A 12,030-nucleotide genomic window follows, 5' to 3' on the forward strand; every position below is an offset into this window, starting at 1 on the left:
CTTCGGTTTGTTGTTGTGGTTTATATAAGTCAGGTCTTTGTTGATTGAAAGTGTTGTTTTGAGTTGGTTGGTTATTCGGACCTTGTTGGTTATACCAGTTATTTTCGGGTCCTTTTGGATTGTAAAGAATGTTTTGATTTCGATTGAAGTTTAGCTTTGGCGGTTGATAATTATTTTGATAATTATTTCCAGGCCTTTGGTTCATATAGGAAACATTCTCTCGTTGTTCCAATGTTGGTTCAATGTGACAATCTTTCAATAAGTGTGGTCCACCGCATAGCTCACAACTGATTCGTATTGCGTGAATATCTTTATTCATCTTTTCCATTCGTCTTTCGAAAGCATCTATTTTTGCTGAAACGGAATCAAAGTCATGGCTAGAATCGGCTCTAGCCACTTTAGATGAACGAAAAATATCTTTTTCTTGGTGCCATTCATGCGAGTGGGAGGCTGTGTTATCAATAATTTTGTAAGCTTCAGTTGCGGTTTTCTTCATAATGGAACCACCAGCTGTTATGTCGATGTCTTTTCGTGTAGCAACGTTGACACCTTGGTAGAATATTTGTACTATTTGATAAGTGTCTAAACCGTGTTGAGGACATCCTCTCAACATCCTTCCGAATCTTGTCCACGCCTCATATAATGTTTCATTTGGCTTTTGTGTGAACGTAACAATTTCTCCTTGAAGTCTCACGGCTTTAGATGCCGGAAAGAATCTTTGAAGAAATTTTTCAACTAAGACATCCCATGTGTCAATCGCCCCTTCAGGTAACGATTCTAACCAATCTTTGGCTTCTCCTTTTAAAGTCCAAGGAAACAACATGAGATAGATCTGCTCATCTTCCACTTCTCGGATTTTGAATAGTGTACAAATTCTTTTAAACGTACGAAGGTGTTCGTTAGGATCTTCATTCGGTGCACCACTGAATTGGCATTGGTTAGTTACCATGTGTAGAATTTGTCCTTTGATTTCATAATCTGGCGCATTAACTTCTGGCTTAATAATGGCGTGACCTTGGCCCGTGCGTGTGGCTCTCATTCGATCTTCCATACTTAGAGGTTCCGTTACTTCCATAATTGAATTTGTTGAATACGAATCACTAGAGGATTCTGATTTAATGGTTTGTGGCTCAGGAGGAATAATTAGTGGTTCAAGATCTTGGAATTGTCCTTGAATATGCTCCGGGTTCTTAATTGTGAAGTCGGGTTCAAAAGATGGATTATCGGAAATTTGAGTTGGAGTTCTTGTTCGACTAGATGACGATTCTAAAGAAAAATCAATGGCGACAATATTTGCTAAATGTCTTGATCTAGTTACAGGTGGTGAACGTACAAAAGGTGGTGAACGTCTTGCTCGGTGCATTCACTGAATATCCTATTAGTTTTTAAAAGGAAAGAAAAATTATAATAAGTTATCCAATCAATAGACTTTTCTGATTTTGCCCACGTTTCGAATAGCCAAAAGATGCAGCAGAGGGGCAGGATTCGTTTGGTCTCAATATAATTGAGGACTGTTTGGCTCCAATAACCCGGTCCACGTACAAATCCAACTATTACTACGAACCAGAAAATTTTGATGTCTATCAATTTAACCACTTAAAATAAATTTTCGTAATTTTAAGAAATTTAGATAAGAAGTAGAAAAAATTCTAAGTCCTAAAAACTAGAATGGCGAGAAATAAGAGAGAAAAAGAGTTCGTCGAAAAAGGTAGAAAAAGAAAAAAAATGGTTGAAAAATAAAAGGTGACGGAAAAATAAAAGAAACTTATAAAAACTTAAAAATACTTGACTAACCTAACCTTATTACTACAACTAACTTAAAATTATAATCGCAAATTGATATTACTAATTGGAATGATAATTGGTACATAGTAAAAGTCGTCTAAAAATATTAAAGCTTACAGGAGAAACTAAATCCCAAATGGAAATAACTTAAAAAGAAACTAAAACTTAAAAAGGCGTCGCAAAATTCTAAAGCACCTAAATCTTAGTCTAAAGAAAAAGCACTTAAGGAATTCTACGGCAAAGCCTAAAAATCTAGGAGTAAAAATAACTATAGTAAAAACTAAGTTTAAAATTAAAAATGAGCTAAAAATACAAATATTACGCTTCAACGATTAAAAAGGGACAAAATATAAAAATATACAAAAAGTTGTAAAAAGTACAATTTTTATAAAAATATTATTTTTATATTATTTATTTAATAAAACTACTAATTTTACAATTTAATTAAAACTAATTAATACTAAATACATAAATTAAATAAAAAGTAAAAGTTAAAGTAAAATTAATTATAATAATAATAATAATAATTAGGGTTAAATAATAATTATAATTAATAATAAACCGTAATTAATGCAGGATTAGGGTTTCTGTTCGCGTGTCAGAGAAGCTCCGCGACTTGCGGTGTATAATGCTTCAAACCCCGCGACTCGCGGGGTTCCAGAATTCAGATGACAGCTTTCAATATTCGACGCGTTTTTTCTTTATTTTTTTTTTTTTTATTTTCTGTTTTCTGATTTTAAATAAATAAAAGATATTAAAATAAAACTTATATTTTTATAAACTAAAATAAAAATAAAGAAACTTATAAAACTTAAATATTTAACAAAATCTTAAAAATAATTATATTTTTGTTTTTCTTTTTATATTTTAAAACGTATTTTTACAAAAACGACTTTTAATAAAAGTAACTAAAAATCTTTTTTTTTTTTATATATTAGCGTTGCGCTTCCGGCGTTTAAGAGTGTTCCCCGGCAGCGGCGCCAAAAATACTTGATGTTATGCGAGGTGTATATAAAATAGCTTATATTTTACTAGGAAAAACTATTAAATACGATACAATTTTACACAAGATATTTATTTATTTATAGAATGGATATACTTAAACCTTGCTACAACACTTATAGGCAGTGTACCTAATCGTATAGTAGTGTAGTTTTTAGTAAGTCCGGTTCGTTCCACAGGGAAATCTTTAAACAAAGCTCAACGCTATATTAGTTTACATTTATAAAAATACAAACATATATATAAGTAATATTATTATTATAAAGGGGGGTTTTTACCGTTTAATGACCGGTTTGTCGATTTTAAGATTTTAGTCGCAGTTAAAACCTAATGTAAAATATAAAATAAATACAAGACTTAAATTAAAGCGTAAAGTAAATAACGATAATGAAATTGCGAATAATAAAAATGCGATAAAATAAAATTGCGATAATTAAAAAGTACGATAATTAAAAGTGCGATTAAATAACAATAAATAAAAGTGCGATAATTAGAAGTGCAATTAAATATAAAATAAAGGAAATTAAATATGAAATAAAAGAATTATGCTTATTTAAACTTCCGTAATCATGATGTTTGACGTGTTGATTTTAGTTTTATGCCCATGGGTTAATTGTCCTTTGTCCTGGATTATTTAATATGTCCGTCTGGTTTTTGTCCATAACAGTCCATCAGTCATAAATATAAAGTGCGAGTGTCCTCATCAAATTATTCTTATACCCGAAGTTAAATATTCCAACTAATTGGGGATTCGAATTGTAACAAGGTTTTAATACTTTGTTTAATGAATACACCAGGTTATCGACTGCGTGTAAACCAAGGTTTTACTACTTTGTTAACAATTACACCAATTACCCTTGAATGTAATTTCACCCCTGTTTTAATTATTCTAGTGGCTATTAATCCATTCCCGTGTCCGGTTAAATGAACGATTATTCGTACATATAAATACCCCGCCCATCGTGTCCGATCGAGTGTATATGGTAATTTATAGGGACGCCCAATTGTAAATCTTTATATTAACATTAACAAACTTTCATTTAGTTAAACAAATATAAAGCCCATTAATAGCCCATAGTCTAATTTCCACAAGTGTCGTTCTTTTGTCCAAACCCCAATTATGGAACAAAGCCCAATTACCCAATTTTAGTAATTAGCCCAACATCATGATTACTTCGTTTTAAATAAGCATAATAATAACTTAGCTACGAGACATTAATATAAAAAGGTTGAACATAACTTACAATGATTAAAAATAGCGTAGCGTTACACGGACAGAATTTCAACTTATACCCTTACAACATTCGCTAACTTACCCTTATTATTAGAATTAAAATTAAAATTAAAATATAAATTATATATATATATATAAATTTTACGTATGATAAGAGAAGAAAAAGATGATGAATTTTGATCAGAATTCGGTTTGCTTTATAGCCAGAGTCGAAATTTGGGGCTCCGCGACTCGCGGCGTATTTTGCCTTCAAACTCCGCGAGTCGCGAAGTTTGAGATTCCAGCTCACACTTTGGAGTCTTTCTCTGCCGACGGTTTTTATTATATATATAATATATATATAATTAATATAATTAATTATATATTATATTATATTTATATACATAGTTAACTTGTAATTTTTAGTCCGTTGCGTCGAGCGTTAAGAGTTGACTCTGGTCCCGGTTCCGGATTTTCGAACGTCCTTGCGTACAATTTTATATTTTGTACTTTGCGTTTTGAATCTTGTACTCTTGTAATTTCGAGACGTTTCTTATCAATAATTGGAACTTTTTTGATTGTCTTTTGTTCTTTTGAGCTTTTTGGTCGTTTGCGTCTTCAATTCGTCGAATCTGTCTTTTGTCTTCACCTTTTATTATTTAAACGAATATCACTTGTAAATAGAACAAATGCAACTAAAAGCTTGTCTTTCTTGAGGAATAATGCTATGAAATATATGTTCGTTTTTAGCATTATCACGGCCCTTCAGTACCACTAAAGTTGTGGGGCTTGCAGCTTTGAAACTCCTTATATGTACACCCATTACGAATGGGCTGGTCAACTGGTGGAGCTTGTGGGTTGATTTCTGCAATATCTGCGGCTACTCTCTCCGCAATCATTTCCTCAATTTGTGCTGCTGTGGGCGCTGCTCTTCCATTTTCCATTGCTCTTCTAAACAAAAATTTTGACTTAAGTCAAAATCCAACATTTAATAAATAATAATATAGTATAAGGCAACCAACATGGAACCAACGCAACACATGTTAACTAAGCAATGCACTAGATACAGATACCACAGAAACAACATATAGTAACGTAATTAGAACACCGCACAAAAGTAAACAACACTAAGTTCCATTCATTAATAATAAGTTGCATACATCCGCATAAGTTCGTACAATACATGAGTAAAACATGAAACTACAAACGAGATTACATAATTAAATATACTACAATGCCCTATGGTGACGATGGGTAAAGGATGTCCATTATGTGGGACATCTGGTCCTCGAGCTCAGTTACCCGAGCACGGAGGATCTCTACTTCCCTCGTCAGTTCCTCGACGGAGGGAGATGGTGGGGCAGGAGGTGCAGTCGGTACAGGTGGTGCAGGTGGTGCAGATGGTCTAGCTCCAGAAGTAGATGGTGCGCATTGGTAAACCTTATGCACAAATGGATCGGCAGGATATGGCACAACCCGCTTGCGGGCGGTGACTCTAGTCCTCAGTCCATGCGCACTAACGAATGTCCTACCTTCGTTAACCCCTGGAATAACGGTACCATCGAAACGATACCGCTTCTTCGGCGGGGTAGAGGGTGGCTGCACGGGTGCCTCTTCAGGGTCCTCGTCGGAATCCTCGTCACTGGAGTCATCAGAGGATGAGTCATCGGATGATAAGTCTTCAAAAACAGCTGGAGGTGGCTCTGCTCGGCCGGTAGTCATAATCCGGTATCTGAAAGCTGAGATCGGTATGACACGTCCATCAGGAAGGCGTCTACACCAATGGTTATGCTCATTACGGAACGGAACGTCCCCGTATTCCCCGGGAATCACAACATCAGTAGAATGCTGATGTGGCTCCGAGGGTCCTGGGATGAGTGGAGCTGGAATCTCTGGTGGATCCTCGTGTCCGTCTGAGGTGATCACTGGGTCGGGTGCATGGCCACTGGCTCCAGAGGATGAAGCGCCAGAGTCACTAGAGTGTGTCGACGACTGGATCTGTGAATCGGCAACAATGGCAGGCGAGGGGGAGGGTGAGTCTGAGTCGCTCTCCAAAATGATAACGGGCGGGAAAAATAACTGTTTCCGTGTCAGTAAGTCATAAAGCAAGCACGTAAACAATAGCATGCAGTAATATCATGCATGGCAATAATAACAACGCTAAACAGAAATAACATGTGAAAGCAGATAGTAATCATGCAATAGCGGAAATAAGCATACAGCAAGTTCGCATGGCAGTAAAGATAAGCAATAGCATGCAGTAATATCACATAGCAGTAAAAGTAATCAGTAGCATGCAGTAAGTTTCGCAAAAACAAGTAAACTAGCAAGTTGTAGATTAGTCCTATTAGTGAATCCTACTTGGTCGGGTCTAGACTCACTAATGCAACCTAATTCCCTACAACCAATGCTCTGATACCAAATGTGACACCCCGTACAAAACTATCGTGTACGATTCATCAACAACAGGATCTTTACACGGTCAAGTACTACATGCTGTTTGAAAACCAGTTTGCATTCATAAAGACATAGCGTTTACAAAATATAGCGTGACACAAAGGTCGTTACAAAGTCATTATTTGAAAATAACATAAACTACGAATGCAAAAGAAAAGTTTCATGATTGAGACATCTCTAAGATTATGCAGCGGAATTCTAGCACGGCAGGTCCTTAACGGTAAGTCTAAACAGCAAGACAGCAATTCTAAACAGCAGAAGCAATAAACCTCTAAGCACCTGAGAAAACATGCTTAAAAACGTCAACAATAATGTTGGTGAGCTATAGTTTAAGTTGTAACAATAATGTAAGGTAGGCCACGAGATTTCAGTGCTTCAAATAGCTTATCAAAACAGTATGAAAAGTATATGTTTAACCGTGGACACTTGGTAACTAACTTAACGTTTATAACCCCCTAAAAGTACACTTGGCGAGTGCGTATGTTTACGAAGTATTAAACACCCGTTAAATGCTAGCGCAACTAGCCCGAGTGGGGATGTCAAACCCTATGGATCCATATCTAAGATTCGCGTTCACCGGTTCAAAAACCAATGACTAAACGTTACCGATCTAAGGGGAAAGTTTATGCCGTTGTATAACCCACACATATATAAAGTTTAAGTACTCGTGCCTAGTATGTAAAACGTAAAAAGCGCATGTATTCTCAGTCCCAAAATAGTTAAAGTAAAAAGGGATGCTATAACTCACAGTGATAAGAGCGGTAAAGTCGATAATGAAAGTACGCAAGTAATAAGTCGGTCCGAAAGGTCGTCAACCTAAATCAAAGGTTACTAGGTCAGTAGGTTATCCACATAAGTTTTAATAGTGCATAAAATAAGTTTAAGTGTCATAATCATCATCATTCATCATCATAAAAGCTAAGTAAGTTTGACAAGAATAGAGATCGAAACAATAGGCTGACTTCGGTCAGCTGCTACGACCTCTACGTAAATCAAAAAGACACGTAATCAGTGGCTATGGCTCCATATATGATTCCCCAAGTTGCTGACCAATTTCCAGAACCAAACTCGTCTTTGTTTGACCGTGGTGACAGTTTAAGTGCGAGTAAGTCAGAAATTTCAGCACAACGTTAATAGGGTGTAATGACTTTCGGAAGGCCATAAATCCAAAACCGTAACTCGGATTAAGATGAGGTCTAAATGGAAAATCATCTAATCGAACCGAACTAACTGAAAATTAACTTTCCAGTAGCCCAGGTGGTCTGATCAGATCCCGAAAACAGTAAGCAATGTGCTCCGGTGGGGTTCTTAGTGCTTGATGCTCATCACGGTTCTCATCCTTGATGCTTGTAGCTTCAAGTGTACAACTCGTTGATAGGTTAGCATCACCTTGACCAAGATTCTACCATTAAAACACAATATGTTAAGACCAAGTAAGAACACAACTCATTTAAGAGTCTTAGATGGATGATTAACCAAGGTAACATCATATCCTTAGTCTTAACACAATTACAAGTTGCATTTACAACTAAAGCTACAAACTTTACTTCAATCAAGCAAGTATAAACATAATCTAAGTCAAATGAAGTGATGGAAACCTAAGCTAGAGAGCTTGGATCCCTTTCACACAAGTTTTAAGGTCACAAAGCTAGAAAGCTTGAACCTTTAGTGTTCTTGAAGATCTTGAAGCATAAAGCTTGGATCTTTAAGTTACATGAAGACCATAAACACAAGTTTTGATCTTTATAACAAAATAATGAGATCATAAGTTAGAAAACTTAGATCCAACAAAAGATATGAAGATCCAAGCTAGAAAGCTTGCATCTTGATTGTTCTTGAAGATCTTGAAGCATAAAGCTTGGATCTTTAAGTTGTATGAAGATTACAAACACATGTTTGAATCTTTATAACAAAATAACAAGATTTAAAGTTAAAAGATATAGATCTACAAAGTGGGTGAAGATTCAAAGCTAGAAAGCTTGAATCTTCCATGTTCTTGAAAGATTCAAATCCATGTTTGAATCTACAAGATGTAATCAAGATCAAAAGCTAAAAATCTAGACCCATGATGATGATGATGAATTTGTGATGATGAGAAGGAGAAGAAGAAGAAAAATTCAAAATGCTTACACTTTTAGACAGAGAAAGAACTAGAGAGAATTAGAGAGTGAGTGTGTGTGAATTACAAATGAAAGCAAGTGTAAAATGGATGGAATAAGGCTAGTATTTATAGGTGAATGGGGGGTGAGGGTGGTGGTGGTGGCCGTGAATTTGGAGGGGGGACAAGGGGGACAAAAGTTGCTTTTTGGTTAATGGTTGTCTAAAGTTGGTGCTTATGTTAGGATCCCATGCAACATTAAGAATAATACTTGACATAAATGCTAGTATGTTCCCTCTAATAAATGGGCATTTGTCTTACATATTAATGGGCTACTAGCTAATAATAATTGGGCCAATTAAATAGTCCACTAACTAATGTAGGGTGGGCTAAGGCCCAACAAGGTAGAAAGTCCAACAAGACTAACTAGTAAGCATAAGTAAATTACTACGCGTAATTAAGCATCCATAAACCCAGGTAATTATTATTATAAAATAATAATTAAGATTTCGTAGTCATAATATTCCGATTACAACAAAAGTTAAACGTGTACGCAGTACGCAGTTTGTTCGTAACGTCACGTGACACTAACGGTCATAAAGGTTTTCGGTAAACAAATTAACTAACCTACGTACTTAAAGCCACGTTTTAACACATAAATGAAAGTAAGCCATGTGTATAAAGATTCCAGAGTATAAAGTAGCACAGTACGCACAAATACGCAGTTTCTCAAAAACACAAGGCACAAAAGCAAGTCGAAAAAGTCGGGTCGTTACACTTGCTGTGTAGACTCCCACTGCGTTTTTAGAGATGTCTATGCATGAAACATTTACTATGCATTCACAATCTATGTTACTTATGAACAATGAATTTGTAATGACCTTTGAGTCTCGTACTTATGTTATTGCTTCCTATTCGTAGAAGCACACTATCGTTTGTAAAACATTTGATGTCGGTAAGACGTTACCCCTTTTTATGAATGCAAACTTATTTTAAAATAGCATATAGTGTTTGACCTTGTAATGATCCTGTTGTTGATGATCTGTACACGTTAATTTTGTACGGGGCGTCATAACTGGGGTGCTTTTCAGAAATTTATAATTGAAGTACATAAGTTCAGGAGATAGATGTTATATGTATATATATATAATTATTGATGTTGCGGTGTTCGAATATGATGATTGATGCTTCTCGATATTTGGTATGGCAATTATCGTTAGAAGATGTAGACGAGTACATGATAGGGTTTCAATGAATAAATATAGTGATTTTTCGGAGAGACTTAAGTCAAAGGTTAATGAATTTGCTGGTACGTTTACTGTTAATATGGTGAAAACATAAAAGGTTCCCCGGTAAAAAAAAACGTACATATCAAGGTTATGATAAGGTTAATCTGAAAAGTCGACGTTGACTGATTGGAAGTGTGATAAAACTGGATACCTTAAAAAAATTTGCAAGGTTATTTTCGGTAATAACAATGCCAATGGATCACAGATTTATGTTAAATTTTTACTTAGGTTCCGAGAGTTTTCAGGTGCATAACTATATGCAAAAATCTTTCTTTTCGCAGATAATGTGTGGTTGGATCATCCTCTCGATTGTTTCTTAATTGAGGTGTTTTCAAGAATCATGAAGGGTACGAACGCAGATTGTAATCGTCAATATACATATGATGTTTTAGAATCTTGAATGATAAAAATATTTTCCTGGGTTTTATGAATAGAAGTGATGTTCTAGCACAGTTTTAAAGTCAGTATAGTTTTGAAAGATGTAGGGATCTAAGAGTGATGTCACCCGTTAAATCTTGACCTGAATTCTGTTTTGTCAAAATCGGAATATGTAATTGAATTTGTATGAAATGATTGTGTATAGATGTAAAGGTAGTGAGTATAGTTAATGATTTTTGAATCAAAATTTGAAGAATGTACAGTGTAACATATTAATTGTGAACTTATATATTTCCCGGGTATTACCTACCCGTTAAAAATTTCACAAGTAATATTTTGTACAGATGATTTTTACTACAGTCTTTATGAAAAAATATATATATATGTATATTTTCTTCGGATGTAATGTGGATTTGATGAGTTAATATACTATTAAACTCATTTGATTTTTGGCTGGAACTAGAAATGAATAATCTCTAAAACATTAGAGATTGCATAATCTTCGCGGAGTATTTCACTAATGTAATCAATACTTTATTATCTATTCTTATTGACATTCCTCGGTGAAGGATATTAGTGCTTGTGGAATTTTGTGAACTTTGCAAGGTACGAATGATGTTTTCTAGAAAGTTTCAAATACATCGAAGATGAAAGTGTAAAATCAAACATGTAATTGATTAATACGTTTGGTTTATTATGAAATGGAATTCATTGAGTTAAAATAGAGATTGTAGTTAACGATGGTTAAGTCGTACATCATAGCATATTAGTAATATGAATTAACCGAGTAGTACTTACCCTTAAAAATTCATACGTAATAGCTTAGTACGAAAAGATATATTATGGTTATATATATATATATATATATATATATATATATATATATATATATATATATATATATATATATATATATATACATATATATATATATATATATATATATATATATATATATATATAAATTCTTTGGAAATAATAAGTTAATACTCCATAACTCGTTATTTCAATATAACCATTGGTGATTGTGTTGTCAATATTGTCGGTGGTTATGGAGCTGGTGGAGCTTGTAGTGCTACAGGTGTTGCTGGTGTTGGTGATACTGATGGTGATGCTGGTGATACCGCTGGTGGCGCTTGTACAACAAGTGTAGCTTGTAAATCACACACCATTCTTGTCAGGGTTTCCTCTATCATCTATATCCATCTACTCATCTGGTTTACTGTTAGAACTAGAATAAGTAATCTCTAAAACTTTTAGAAACTACATATTCTCTGCAGAATATTTCTTCAATGAAGTGATGAATTAATACTTCATCGTTTGTTGTTGTTGGTACTCCTTGGTATCTGTGGTGCGTATGATGTTAATGCTCGAGGTACAGATTATGATGTTGAGGCATGTGATGTGGACGTTGTTGTTGTTGGTGGTAATGGTACTGTTGGTGTTGATGATGGTGGTACTGTTGATGCCGGTGTTTCTTGCGATGCCTGTAAGTTGCGCATCATACTCTCCAAAGCCACTACTCGAGCGCGAAGCTCGTTGACTTCTTCTATTACACCGGGATGATTGGCGGTTCGAACGAGCGGATGAATAAGATTTAGAATTGTAGATATTACGTAATCGTTGCGAGCTATTCTAGAAATGAGGGTGAAAATGGTGTTACGAATTGGTTCGCCGGTAAGTGCTACAGGTTCTTCGCCCAGAGGGAAATGTGGTGGATGGAAGGGATCACCTTCTTCTTGTCTCCAATGATTAAGTAGATTACGAACTCATCCCCAATTCATCCAGAATAGATGATGGCTAATTGG

The 12,030-nt window shown here is 35.0% G+C and overlaps 1 non-coding gene across 1 annotated transcript; it reads left to right on the forward strand.

The window, feature by feature from the left end:
- Positions 1-584: 584 nt before the first annotated feature.
- Positions 585-691, forward strand: LOC139887301 (small nucleolar RNA R71). The gene has a single exon (XR_011773138.1). It is a non-coding gene; the product is annotated as a small nucleolar RNA R71 (small nucleolar RNA).
- The last annotated feature ends 11,339 nt before the right edge of the window (positions 692-12,030 follow it).

This window comes from Rutidosis leptorrhynchoides, chromosome 1, assembly GCF_046630445.1.
Source record: "Rutidosis leptorrhynchoides isolate AG116_Rl617_1_P2 chromosome 1, CSIRO_AGI_Rlap_v1, whole genome shotgun sequence".
Classification (NCBI taxonomy): domain Eukaryota; kingdom Viridiplantae; phylum Streptophyta; class Magnoliopsida; order Asterales; family Asteraceae; genus Rutidosis; species Rutidosis leptorrhynchoides.